Source organism: Nyctibius grandis, chromosome 5 (genome assembly GCF_013368605.1).
Source record: "Nyctibius grandis isolate bNycGra1 chromosome 5, bNycGra1.pri, whole genome shotgun sequence".
NCBI classification, from domain to species: Eukaryota; Metazoa; Chordata; class Aves; order Nyctibiiformes; family Nyctibiidae; genus Nyctibius; species Nyctibius grandis.
The window spans coordinates 4,666,644-4,680,941 of record NC_090662.1 but is presented as its reverse complement, the minus strand read 5'-3'; positions in this window follow the sequence as shown (position 1 = coordinate 4,680,941).

The window sequence follows — 14,298 nt, the reverse complement described above, 5'->3', positions numbered from 1 at the left end:
GGAAAACCACTTTTATTGCATCTGCTTCAGTATTTCTGGCAAACACCACTCAGCAGGGAATCACAGCACAAACTCTGTGCCCCAAGTCAGGTTCATTTTTTTCTTCCCACTCCTTGAAAACCAAACAAATGACTCCAGGAGACACGGGCTCACCCTACGTTCACCCCACCGTGCCCACGTGCTCCTCTGCACTGCGCCAGTGGGTCCATGCTTCTCTGCTTGCACCTCCCCTGGCTGACACCTGGGTGATGGCAAGGTCAGAGCGAGGGTTTCACATTTCCCAGCCCGGCTGTTTACCCGGCGCTCAGGCTGAATTAAAACAACTGCTAGAGAGTGGCCTGAGTCAACAAGAGATCTGACAGCCACTCGACTCCCAGCCAGGCTCTCCTGCCAACTTCCCAATAAAGAGAGCTGGGCTCGGGCTCAAGGCATGACCTTGTTTCACTTTGTGTTGTGCATTTATTGCCAGAGCTTGGATAATCCAAGGCATCTCAGGGATGAGCACATCGTTCCCACTGCTGGGTGAAGGTGCTTGTGATGCCTTATGGATCAGAGAGATGCTTGGGTCGTCCAACCCCTGCGTTGAGCCAACGGGAGCTCCTGTCTGTATCCATGAGGATGTCAAGACCCACGGACGTTTGCATGAGCAGAGCCCAGAGCATTTCCCAAACCTGCCAGCTATGCAAGAGCAAGGTCTTTCTGCAGTCGTGGCAGTCCCATCACTGTGGGTTTGGGGTGAAGGGGTCACAGTAGCTGCAGTCCCCCATATCTGCAGGACATGCTCTGAGCACAGATGCGTTGCGTGTCCCCTCCCCATCCTGCCTTAAACAGAGATGCTCATTCCAGAGCTGACCAGATAAAAAGCCCTGAAAACCCATCTCACGCAGGGTCCAATCCACACCTGGACAGGCACAACTCCCTGGGACACGTGCAGGAGCACACGCGTCCACCCCGAACCCTGGCAGCCCGCGCCACTGCTTGCCTTCAGATGCTACTCAGAAATCTGGTCCTTTTGCATTCAGATAGAGTCAGTCACCAGCGAAGCGGGGTGACTAAGACTCGGCGCTGGCATACGCCAGCCTCATCCCACGTTGCCTCGTCTTGTTTGCAGCCAGGCTCTTAGCTGCCAAGGCCACCCAACCCCACCGCTGCAAGCACGGCATGGCAGGACACCCAAAGCCATGCCAGAAAAGGCAACCAAAGGAGAGGGGAAACATGGCAGCAAGCAGAAGTGATTTCATGTTTAAGAGGACCAAAGGCTTTGCTGACTGCGTTCCCCCACATACATGTTCTTCACAGCTGCTGCAAGGTGGAAATCCATTGGAGAAAAAAAATAAGCACAAAAATCACTGCTGGCAGGTGCCTCTTCTGTCTCGACTTGTCCTGCTCAGGTTGGTTCGACAACATGGAGGTTTCATCAGCGAAGCCACTTTTGGGTCCCTCTTCCCACCCCAAAGCGTCATCCTCACTGTGAACAGGATCCAGTGCTTCAGCTGGGAAATGGACTCAGGCTGGAAAAAATAACATCTTTTTTTTTCTTTATTATTTTTTTTTTTTTGCAAAGGGAGTATTGTTTCATGAGCATGGAACCATCCCCAAAGCAGTGTTGGCACAAAGTGGTGCCAGGGGTGGAGAGGCTTCATCAAGCTGCCCAAGCCCAAATCACAGCCTCAGCCGTGTCCTACTGTTCCTGTTAGAAAACCCTTGCTAGTTAGGAGGATTTCTAACAAAATCAGTGAGCAGGGAAAAAAAAACAAGTCAAAACCTCAAATTTCTGCCCCAGGCATACTAGAGTCTCCTATTAGCATCAAGGTGGGATGCTCGCCTGGGTCATACCTGGGATGAAGGGACAAGTTTCCTCCAAATAAATTTATATCAGTGACTAAGGAGCCTTTATTCTCCACTTGAGCAGGATAACCTGGCAATGTCCATCTGCATTTTTGCTGAATAATTCACAGAATCACAGAATGGTTAAGGGTTGGAAGGAGCCTCTGGAGATCATCTAGTCCAACCCCCTGCCAAAGAAGGTTCACCTAGAGCATGTTGCACACGGTTGCGTCCAGGCGGGTTTTGAATATCTCCAGAGAAGGAGACTCCCCACACTCCCTGGGCAGCCTGTTCCAGTGCTCTGTCACCCTCAAAGTAAAGAAGTTCCTCCTCATGCCAGGCACTCAGTCCCTGCCTTCAAGCCCACGAGCAAAACACGCACAGTGCAACCCATCCTCGTGCGACCCATCCTCCTGCTTAGACATTAGGAAGCGTTTCTTCTCAGAAAGGGTCATTAGCCATTGGAAGGGGCTGCCCAGGGAGGTGGTGGAGTCACCATCTCTGGAGGTGTTTAAGAAAAGACTGGACATGGCACTTAGTGCCACGGTCTAGTTGACATGGTGGTGTCAGGGCAATGGTTGGACTTGATGATCCCAGAGGTCTCTTCCAACCTGATTGATTCTGTGATGCTGTGATTATCCCTCCGCAGAAGCAGATGGAGCATCCTGGCTCCGGAGAGACCGAAACTGGGAAGTTACACCCCCCTTGGGGCTTGTGGTCAGATCTGGGTGCAGGAGGCAAGACGACAAATTTTTCTCCCAATACTGCTGGGAGAAAAACACCACCCGTGTTATCCCTGTTGTTTACCAGGCTCAGCTGTTCTCCGGGTTTCCTGGAAATAGCCGGAAAGCCCGGCAGCCCCAAAGCACCGGCGATAGCTGCTCATGCCCCTTCCGCGTGTCTCCGGAGGAGGCTGCAGCTGCTGCGAGGGACGGTGGCGGTGCTGGGTGACGGCGAGGTCAGGAAAGCAGATCCCTGGCAGCGTTTCCTCCCTGCGTGCACGCGAACGGGGCATGCACAGCCCGTGCGACCGCCCGGGGACGGCACGTGCTCCGGCAGCGTCCCCGCCGTCCCGCTCGGGCGGCCGAGCGTGGGCTCCCACCGGCGGCCATGTGCCAGCGGGCCGTGCACGGCCAACAAATCATAAATAGATCAGTAAACAAGTTCACCTCGCTGCCCTGCAAAAGGCTCTCCCTGCGTCAGGTTGGGCAAACAAGCTCCGGAGCTGACTGCCAAGGCGTCAGGGAGGGGGATAAATCAGGTTGTCCGGAGGGTTGCAGCCATTTAACTCCAGCCCTGCCACGTCCCTGCCCAAACGCTGGCTGTCGAGGGCCGCTGGCCACACCAGGAGAGCCCAACGTGGGGCTGGGGCTGCGCAGGAACACGGCAGCACCTTCTTTCACCAGCAAATTTACCATCACCCTTCCCCAGCCCCGAAGGAGCATCATTTCTCCCCAAGCCATTTCACGTGTGTTCAGTTTTGGGTCCCTCACTACGAGAAAGACATCGAGGTGCTGGAGCGAGTCCAGAGAAGGGCAACAAAGCTGGTGAAGGGTCTGGAGCACAAGTGTGATGGGGAGCGGCTGAGGGAACTGGGGTTGTTTAGCCTGGAGAAAAGGAGGCTCAGGGGACATTATCGCTCTGTACAACTACCTGAAAGGAGGGTGTAGCGAGGGCCTCTGACCCCCAGGTCAGTCTCTTCTCCCAGGTAACAAGTGATGGGACAAGACGAAACGGCCTCAAGTTGTGCCAGGGGAGGTTTAGATTGGATATCAGGGAAAATTTCTTCACAGAAAGGGTTGTCAAGCATTGGAACAGGCTGCCCAGGGCAGTGGTGGAGTCACCATCCCTGGAGATATTTAAAAGATGAGTAGATGTGGTGCTGAGAGACATGGTTTAGTGGTGGACTTGGCAGTGCTGGGTTAAGGGTTGGACCTGATGATCTTAAAGGTTCTTTCCAACCAAAACAATTCTGTGATTCTATATTTGTCCTTCTCAGCCTCCCCACCCTGTCCTCAGATATCCTATTCCAGAGCTGAGCAAAGCTTTCCCCAATTTCCAACGCAAATCTCTCCAGGTGGGGTTTTAACACCCTGCTCCTAACCACACGGGTTGAGACCCCACCTGCAGTGCTGCGTCCAGCTCTGGGGCCCCCAACATAAGACTGACATGGAGCTGTTGGAGCGAGTTCAGAGGAGGCCATGAAGATGATCAGAGGGCTGGAGCACCTCTCTGATGAAGACAGGCTGAGAGAGTTGGGGCTGTTCAGCCTGGAGAAGAGAAGGCTCCGGGGAGACCTTCTAGCAGCCTTCCAGTACCTGAAGGGGGCCTACAGGAAAGCGGGAGAGGGACTTTTTACAAGGGCATGGAGTGATAGGATGAGGGGGAATGGTTTTAAACTGAAAGAGGGAAGATTTAGATTAGATATTAGGAAGAAATTCTTTGCTGTGAGGGTGGTGAGACACTGGCCCAGGTTGCCCAGAGAAGCTGTGGCTGCCCCCTCCCTGGCAGTGTTCAAGGCCAGGTTGGATGGGGCTTGGAGCAACCTGGTCTAGTGGAAGGTGTCCCTGCCTGTGACAGGAGAGTTGGAACTAGATGATCTTGAAGGTTCCTTCCAACCCGAACCCTTCTGTGATCCTATGACTTTGAAGCTCCGTGATCCTATGACTTTGAAGCTCCACGTTGCAGTATGGTAAGGTCTGGACCAGGGATGCACACCAAAATGTACCAACATGGGGGACACACTGCAGGATGCTCCGGCACAGCCAGGTTTGATGCAGAGTGTGCTGGATCTGCAGATAAGAGCAGCTAAACCCACAATCACCACAGCCTCCAGCCTATCGCTGCACTCTCCTGTGCCTCAGTTTCCCCTGCCTCAAGTGATAAAGCTGGAAATCATCCAACAAGGACGGAAGGACTAGGTAGAAGGGGGAATAAAAAAGTCTCAGCAGCCAACTATGAACAAACAGCATGATGCCCCTGGAGAAAAAAATTGTAATAATGAAAAACCAAAAGGAAAGTCCAGTTCCAGGGTGTTTTAGCAGGAGGGTGGCATAGAAAATGCAAGAGATTGCGTTTTTCTGGCCCAGGAAGGACATGTCTCACTGGCCAGGGAAGGGCATAGAATCACAGAATCACAGAATCAATCAGGTTGGAAGAGACCTCTGGGATCATCGAGTCCAACCATTGCCCTGACACCACCATGTCAACTAGACCAGGGCACTAAGTGCCATGTCCAGTCTTTTCTTAAACACATCCAGAGATGGTGACTCCACCACCTCCCTGGGCAGTCCCTTCCCATGTCTAATGACCCTTTCTGAGAAGAAATGCTTCCTAATGTCCACCCTGAACCTCCCCTAGTGAAGCTTGAGGCTGTGTCCTCTTGTCCTATCACTAGTTGCCTGGGAGAAGAGGCCGACTCCCACTCCACTACACCCTCCCTTCAGGTAGTTGTAGGCTGCAATAAGGTCACCTCTGAGCCTCCTCTTCTCCAGGCTAAACAACCCCAGCTCCCTCAGCCATTCCTCATAGGTCAGACCCTCCAGACCCTTCACCAGCTTGGTCGCCCTCCTCTGGACTCGCTCCAACACCTCAGCATCTTTCTTGAAGTGTGGGGCCCAGAACTGGATACAGTATTCAAGGTGCGTCCTCACCAGTGCATGTCTCACTCTAGGCCCCATGCTTTTGGGAAGAGGTTTAACTGGGGATGGAAAACACCAAGGAGATATTTCCAGACAGGGATATGTGGGAGAGCATAAAGTGAGAGCTGTTTTGTGCTCATGGAAGGAGAAACCTGGGGTGGGGGGGAGGTGTGGGAACAGCTTTCAGTCTGCAAAAGGATGCTATGATGAAAATAACAGCTGTCCTTCCTAGCAAGGAATATTTAAGGTAAACAGAGGACAAGTTGCCCAAGTATTAGAGGAAGCCTCATACCTCTTGGGAGGACAAAGAATCCCCTAGGGAAAACACAAGGGAAATTTGAATCTGCTTGTGTAGGTTTGATCTTGACTCCCAACCAGGGCCTGTCCCCCATCCCCTTTTTTTTTTCAGCCTTAAAATGTGGTTATGCAGGAAAAAAAAAAAACAGGGTGCCCTGCAGAGATGTGTGTGCCTGCGTGTGTGCACGCATGCACCAGGCAAACGGGCATCACGCCTCGCCAGCTGCTGGTTTTGAAATCCTCCCACGTCCCTCCACGAAAAACCCGTGGTCATCTGCTTTAAAGCCTTTGGAGTAATTTTATGCTGAGATTAATTTCTCCATCATTGAGGGCGTGTTAGGGAAGGGTTCGGCGTGCCAGCCGCCCTGCCGGCACGGGCTCCTGATGGCAAGAGGAACATCAGAGATGGTAGGATGGCAAGTGGAGAAGTGGCTCAGGTGTTGGTGGTGTGATCTGAATGCTAGGGTGAAGACCAAGCCCATGCTGAGCTCCTTGGGGAGGGTGGATCCTTCTTCATGGGCCAAGCCCAGCCCAGACAGCTGGGCTTTTTCTATGTAACGTGGCCACCAAGCTTGGTCTTCAGCTGGTGGCGTGGATAGAAAGCAACAGGGTCATGCCAATGCCTGTTCACCATGTAAATACGATGTAGGAGAGTCCTCCATCCATGCAAGAGTGAGGCAAGACACCAAGAGGAAGGTTTCCCAGCATCCCAAGTTGCTTGGTGGGTTGCTGGCCCTGGAACGGCAGGTTACAGGCCTATCTGCCTGCTCCCAGGTTAGGAGATGAGGAGATGCTATCAGCGACTGCGTCTTTACGTGGTTTCAATTCCCATACTCAGGAAGTCTGAGAGGCTGTAGCAACCCATCTCTTCCCACTGGCTGGTTTCTGTGGAGTGATCGAGGTGCAGAGTGGGTCCCCAAAACCCCCACTGAACCTTACAGCTCCCCCATAGCAGCACATATCCCTTTACAAGCCTCCTACCTCAGTTTTGAGTTGGGTGGTGGTCCCACCTCTGGCTGGTGGCAGTGAAGGACATTCCACCTCCCCACCACAGCCTGGCATATCCTCCCCTGCACCAGCACCATGAGACGTGGTGGGCCTTGCTGCTTGGTTGTGCACAACCTCATGAGTAACAGTGAGAACATGACCGCTAGGCACGGTGGCTCCTTAAACCCATTTAAAAGTCTTCATGAGTGGTTGTAAATGCTAAAGAAACCACAATGTCAAAGAGGCAGTGGAGGGGTCATGCTCACCAAGCGCCTTCTTAGAGCTGCGGGGAACTGGGACGGGTGCGATGGGGGAACAGACACCTGCTCTTTTGGGTCATTCACTCGTGTTTCACTCAAGAGGCTGGTGAGGCGAAAGGGGATGAAACAAAACCACGAGCCAGAAGGAAAATACCCTGGCAAGAAACACCGGTCAGGGGGCAAAGCAGGACACGAGGGAGTTTCCAGCCTTCCAGGAAAGGTGTTCATTGCAAACAAGGCGATGGCTTGACTCAGGCACGAGCCGGTGAGTCAGGAGAGCCGGGGCCAGTGCTGCCGCACGTTTCCTCCCTGCCCTTTGAGCAGACGGCGGCGAGCAGACGCCCACGCTGTCCCCGTCACCGGGACAGCCCCCGCAGGAGCTGCAGCAGGCAGGACCCCCCCCCGGCAGCTCCCGACTCCCCACTTGGCTCCCCTCCATCAGATGCTTTGCTCATCAGTGCTCGTAAGCCCTCCCACGGCATCAAGGAGCGACGGGTGACGCGACCAGCGAGCGCAGCAGCGTGTGGATGTGCAGGGCATTGCCAGCAAGCCAGCAAGCAGCCCAAAGTGACAAAATTATCCCTTTTGATACCAAAAAGCTGCAGAAAGGCAAATCTCCGCCCCCAGCTGTAATCACTTCGCGAAAGTAGGTAGTTTCCCATCAGCGGGTGTTATAATCTATCTGCAGGAGTTGTGATATCAAGGAAGCACTTGATAGAGAAGGGGACACGCTGCAGAGGTGACAATGCTGGGGCACGGCACTGTCCTGCCCTTTCCCGTCACGCTCACCTGCAAAAGGCACCACTGCTTGTGCTAACAAGAGCCTCCTTGATCTCAGCGAGAAGAAATGAGACCAGAAGGCGTCACAACTTCTGCTAACAGAGAGGGAAAAGGCTGAATAATGAGCAGCATTGTTATAGCGGCCACGCTGCCTACCTGCTCCTCCCATCAGGTGGCTGGAAATTGCAGTGCTTGGTGGCAGAAATCACCTCCACATCGTCATACCCACCAGGGCATTTCTCCTGCCAAAACAGCTCCTGTTATCACTTTTCCCACTGTATAATAACTTCCTTTGGATAGGAGCTGCTCTCAGGAGATTGCTCTGATGGCCACCAGTAGAGAGGACCCAGGGGAGGGTGGACATCAGCAGGGGTTTGTGCAGGTCTACCAGGTGCTCTTCTTCACCCAGCGTTGTGGGATGCTGCAAACCTCCGTGCAGACACACACCCCGTGGTGGCTGGGACGTGATGGTTGAGAGACATCCAACACAACACATCTGCAGCAAGGTCAGTAGATGCAACATATAGTGAGGTCTCCTTGCAGAGCAGCTCTGTGTCCCCAAGCATCCCAAGAGCTGTATTTGGGGGTTGCTATTATAGAGTCTCCAAGATTTACAAGCAACTTGGCTGAAGGTGAGTGGATAAGTCCTTGTGGAGGTAGGTATGACGTGGGGAGGAAGGACCCCGGGAAGCTTAGGGCTGTTTTTTCAAACCTCATGCTCCCCGCTTCGTGGTGGGTGCTCAGCTCCTCCAGACCCGTGCTAGCCCTGAGGTCATATTCATCTCAGCTGTCTGCTGCCAGCTTGGACCCGTGTCTGGCTCTCCTTGAGGCCAATGGCAATGGAGAGGTTGCCACTGGGGCCATTGAGCCTATCCATTATCAAAGCAACCTCCTCTGGGCCTGCCCATTCATTGCCTCCTGGGGGGGACCTGGATGCCTGGCTTATGCTGTACACTTCACTCCAGAGGCCTAAGAAAGGTGAGAGCCATCTCACCCATGTGACATATGCAAGGATGCCTACCAGATTGCTCTCAGCCTGGGAGTTGATGTTTAATCCAACTCATGTGTGCAGTGACCATGAGGTACCACTTGCTTTCCCACTGCCAGCCCAGAAGATGAAGGCAGAGCTCAGCTTTTCCAGCGTCCCTCCTTCTTCTCTTGCCTCTTCAAGCTGTGGTTGTTCCTCCAGATGCTGCACAGGATCCAATGCTGATCCATCAAGCTCATGGCTCTTCTGATTTCCACCTTGCTATGAGTTCTTCTCGTTTATCCTGTGAAGACAGTGTGCTCAGCACAGCTGGCTGCAGTCATCCAAGCTCTGCCTCTGCCTGGGATTGATGGTGTTGCAGAACCGCAGCCATTGTCCATGTCAGCAGAGCCTCTTTGCAGGACCGTGGTGTCCACCATCGCCTCTCCAAACCACAGCCCATGTCTGTCCAGGCCCACCTCTGCCACCAGCATGATCCTCCTTGGTGGTCCCAGAGAAGACCATCAACAGACAAAATCAACACCAGTCACTCCAGAATCCTCCCCCTCATCAAGCAGGGCCCCAAGTCCTCTTTCTTGCCCAATTCAAGTCATGCATCGCTACGCCAGGATCCTTTGCTCACACCAGTCCAGCAGTAACATGCCCTGATGACTGGTGATCCAAGCAGCACCCAGAAGGTCCTCCCATCCAACAGCCCAAAGCCAACTTACACCTTTATATAAACCATAAATAGACATAGTCATGGTGCCATGTGGGGTTTTTTCAGCGGGAAGTACCTTGCGCCATGCAGCTGCCATGCCCTTGCCAACTCGCTGATGGCTGTACCCATGCCCTGGGGAGCATGTCATTCCCACCATCACGCCTTCCATCTCTGCTCGCTGCCTTTCGCTCTTATCTCCAGCTCTGTCCCAGCCAGCAACACCACCAGGGTTTCATTTGTCCTTTGAGGAACGGCCCCGCTCTCTGGCAATATCGTGGCTCTGATCACCTGCACACTCCCAGGCTTCCTCGCGTCAGCTGCGGTAATTAAATCATATTTTTCAGACGGGGTGAAGGGCGTTTCAGGTGAAGGCTCCTGCCAGCAGAGCTGTAGCCACGGATGGGGCTTTGTCAGGGTAACGGCACTGCTCAGGCCTTTCTCCAGCGCTCCCAGCTGACGTGGTGACGCTGTAAGGAATTAATTCCTGCCCTAAGCCCATTCCTTCCAGCTGCCCTCCAGCATCCCTGCTAGAAACACCTTTCCTTGATATCCAAAACTGCCAATTGCCTTGAGGTCGGCTAAATGGCAACTGTTTTACAGACACGAAATGCAGATCCTGGGGCAACGCCACTGGCTACGATGCCCGGGGCGAAAGGAGGTGGAACAGAGCCCAGGCAATGAGGATTTAGCACAGACTTGTCGGGGAGACCTGGGAAAGTGATGCCAAAGCTGCAAGCAGTGAGAAGCTGGCAGGGCTATGGGTGGAGTTTGCATTTTACTCCCCAGGATACTCCATTTCCACACGCAGGGGTGTGCAAAGGCAGCTCAGGGCCTCCAAAATGCACGTCTCAAGGTCTTCCTGTGCCTCAAGCTACCTGGGGTTTGCAGAGCAGCAGCCTTTAGGCAGAGCCTCCTCTTTGCACCCCAGATTTGGGTGGTGGTGAGGAAACCCTGGGGTGAGACGCTGCTCCCAAAAGGCTCCCAAAGGAAAGGCCCAGCCTCCTTGTCGAGCTGGCTGGAGTCTCAGTTTTCCTCTGGGAGGATCAGGCAGGCATCCTGACTCCAATCAGGCTGAAGCCACCACCTTCAGCAAGGAGTTTTAATGCACCAAGTTGATCTACAGGGAAAATATCTTCACGCCCGACTCTCCTGCAAATTAAGGATATGCACAGCTCACTCTGTGCAGCTTTTGAAGGGCAGCCAGAAGACCGTGCTCTCCACAGCCCTCCTGCCTGGTGGCTTATAGAAGTGACCACAGGAAGCCCAGGCAGCCCAGCTGCAGCCACCAAGCAGTGCTTTAGGCATGGCTGGTGACATGGGGTCCCACGAACCCAACAGGATGCTCTCAGCCGGGGTCATGTCTACACAGACTGCAGAGAGCCTCTACAAGCATTGTCATGGCCACACTCAAGTCTATTCTAGTCTAAGTGAGTCTTACAGTCTCCATCTGCAAGAAGAAGGGGTCCTTGGGGGGGACTCCAGCATGAGCTGAGCACGCACGTGCACAAGCGATGGACAAAACCCATCCACGCTGACCTCTGTGCCACGTTGGACCTTCCCAAGGTGGAGCTGCAAGCTGACGGAAGGAGTTGCTGGCAGCTGCTCTGGCATTTCAAGGTTGACCTCTAGAGGAAGTCTGTAGAGGAGGTATGGCAGGGAGGGTGACACAATGGCTGCAGAACCGAATTGCCCATAGCAAGGTCCCAAGGACTTGCAGGTTAGCTGTGCCCCAGGTATCTAGCGGTGACGGCAAGCACGGCATGGTGCCCCAGCAAATAGGTCCTCCCCAATTCAGGCATGCTGAGCAGGACCGCATGGAAATGCATCGTCATCACTGCAAACCCACCTCATGTCCCCAAGTGCTGGAGACCACATGTCATTTCTGTCACTGGGATCCCTCCTGAGGCTACAGCGGAGCCACGCGAGCTGCCCTCCACCATGGGAAGCTCTCCCCGGCTCTCCATGCTCACCCCAAGGGCTCAGCGCGCTTAAAGCCTGATGCTCTGCTTTCCTCCCACCGCCCACCCCCAGTGTCTCTCCTTCTGCTCTAAACGCATCCGTTTATCACCTAAAATTAAATCAAGACCTGAAGTCTGCTGTGCTGTCGCGATGCGAGGGTGTGAATCACATCATGCTTCACTGAGCCTTAAAAGGCAACATAAATCTCCGCGCCCGAGATCACGGGCTCTGTGACCATCGCTGCGGGCAAACTGCCGCACACCCAAAACATCCTCCCTAGAGCAGGGAGAGGTGAGAAAACCAAATCAAACCTTTCTCCCACAAATTTCCGTTCCCTCCCTGATGCCCTTTCATGTCATGCCAGCCTCAGCGTGTAATGTCCCCGCAGTGGTACCCCCCTGCCCCAGCACTGCCAGCCCCCGCCACAGCACCAGCTGCCCACCAGTCTGGAGACACCACTTTGGCAAAGCACCTGGGTTAGATGCTGAGCAGCATCTTCTACCCATGCCCTTGCACATCCCGACTTAACCCTGGCTTTTGTGTCTCCTGGAGAAGACTTTTTCCCCTCGGTTTCTCCTCCCAATATTGCTACTAGGACAAGGAGCCACCAAGAGCATCCTACTCTATGCCTGCACTGTGGTACCCCACTGAGACACAGAGCCATCAGGATGATGAGGAGCTGACATTAAGGGCCTCTGCTTCGAAGCAGCCCCGGGAGGACAGAAAACTCATCCCCCACCATGGGGCAGCACAGGATTTGCCGTCGGGGCTTTAGGTCTCATAGCAGGGTCCTTCTTGCCCCACACCACCAAGCTGGGGGATGGCAAGGGGGGCTTTCTGCCAGCTGCTGGGACGGAGTTTCATGGGAAAAGAGATGGTTTGGGGTGCAGGTCGGACACCACCATGGCATGAAAGAGGGCTGCCCAGGTAGGGTACCCCTCTCAAAAGCTGTTTATCCCCCTGGCCTCTCCTCCCAAGCTCCCAAAGGCGCAGCTCCTGTAGCTGAGCATCTCCCAAGGTGCTCTCAAAGGCACAGCTCCTGTAGCTGAGCATCTCCACAAATGCACGCAGGTTGCCAGTTCTCAGCCTCCATCGCCCAAAACAACCCCCAGCAGCACCCCCCTGCCCAGAAACCCCCTGCTCCCTTCTCCTCCTCAGCCCTTGCACCACCCAGAGCTGCTTATTCCCCCAGAGCACGGAGACACGAACCCCCCCACCCACCAAGGGGAGACAGTTGCCCTTCGCAGGGTGCATTTCTACCCCCAACCCCAGCCCCGTGGGGTGTCCCCCACGCTCCCCCGAAAGCCAGCGGTGCCGCAAAGCCGGGCACAGCCTGATGCTCCCATCTCCCACCCCTGCAAGGGGTACGGACCCCAGCCCCAGCCCCGGTCCCCCGGGTCCCCCCCATCCAGCCCTACCTTTGCGGAACGGCATGGGGCGGGCAGGGCTGCGCTGGGGCGGCTGGGCTCCGCGGGTGAGGATGCCTTGCTCTTTTTCATATATATATATATTTTTCTTCTTTATTTATATATTCTTCCTTCTTCCTCCTCCGTCTTTTAGAAGGAAACGGACATATTTGGGCAAAGCCCGGCAGAAACCCGCGTCACTTGGAGGCAGGCGCTGCAGAAGGGAGGAAGTTCGTGCAATTTCGGAGCCTTTAACCCTCAGCTTGCTGGAGACAGCAGGGCTGGGAGAGATGAGACAGGGACGGGACAGGGAGCTGATGGCCTTAGAAAGGGATGGGAGGCACTGGGAACTGGTTTTTGGTTTGATTTGTGTTTTTCTTTTTTTCCTGGTAGGACCAGTACAGACCTGGGTGTAATGGATGTGGGTGGGACAGAAGGAGGGCTAACAGCTTTAAACTGAAAGAGGGGAGATTTAGATTAGATATTAGGAAGAAATTCTTGACTGAGGGTGGTAAGACACTGGCCCAGGTTGCCCAGAGAAGCTGTGGCTGCCCCCTCCCTGGCAGTGTTCAAGGCCAGGTAGGATGGCGCTCTGAGCAACCTGGTCTAGTGGAAGGTGTCCCTGCCCATGGCAGGGGGGTTGGAACTAGATGATCTTTAAGGTCCCTTCCAACCCAAACCATTCTATGATAATGGGGTTTTGGCCCCCCACATCACCTCTGCTGATCTTCTGAGCTCAGCAGAGCACCAATCCCATCTTCTGTGTGGTGGCACTGGGCCAAGCTGGGAAAACTCCATGGCTTCCAACATCAGGGAGCCAGAAACTCAGATCCCCCTGCTTAGCATCTCCCGTCTGCCCTTGCACAGGCTGGACCATCCAAGGCCGAGGCAATTGGAGGTTCAGATCCTGCTGTGCTCACCCCCATGCTGAGGATGTGCAAACCCCCCTCTCCTGGGATCACAGCAGGGACAACTGGTGCAGGGCTGGGATGAGCCACAAGCTGAGCCCAGCATTTTGGAGCGTGATCAGGTCTGTGTGGCTTAATTTCTACCATTCAACCTGCAGCTCAGCTTGCAGCAGGAGGGGAAGGTGGAGCATTACCACCTGGGAGAGTCTTTTTTTTTACTGGGGTTCCTTTACTACCCTTCCTGGAAGTAGAAAGAAGCATTGGCTTGGAGCTAGGTCAAGAGAAACTCCTTAAGCTACATAGGACTGGACCCCATCCTTCCACCGTGTTGGTTAACAGTGATACCATAAGCTTTTTTTTGCTCCCTGCAGAACTGTTCTTCCCTCCTGGAGTCACCAAGACCTTCTTCAAACTATCCCTTTGCCGGTGGCCATGGTGGCACAAAGCCTCCCTGCCCATCTACTACAGGCTCCAGCCCCATCCAGACCACCATGATGGTCAAGGTGAGGGGCAAAAGCATAGAAGATTTGGTAGCATGGGCTGCT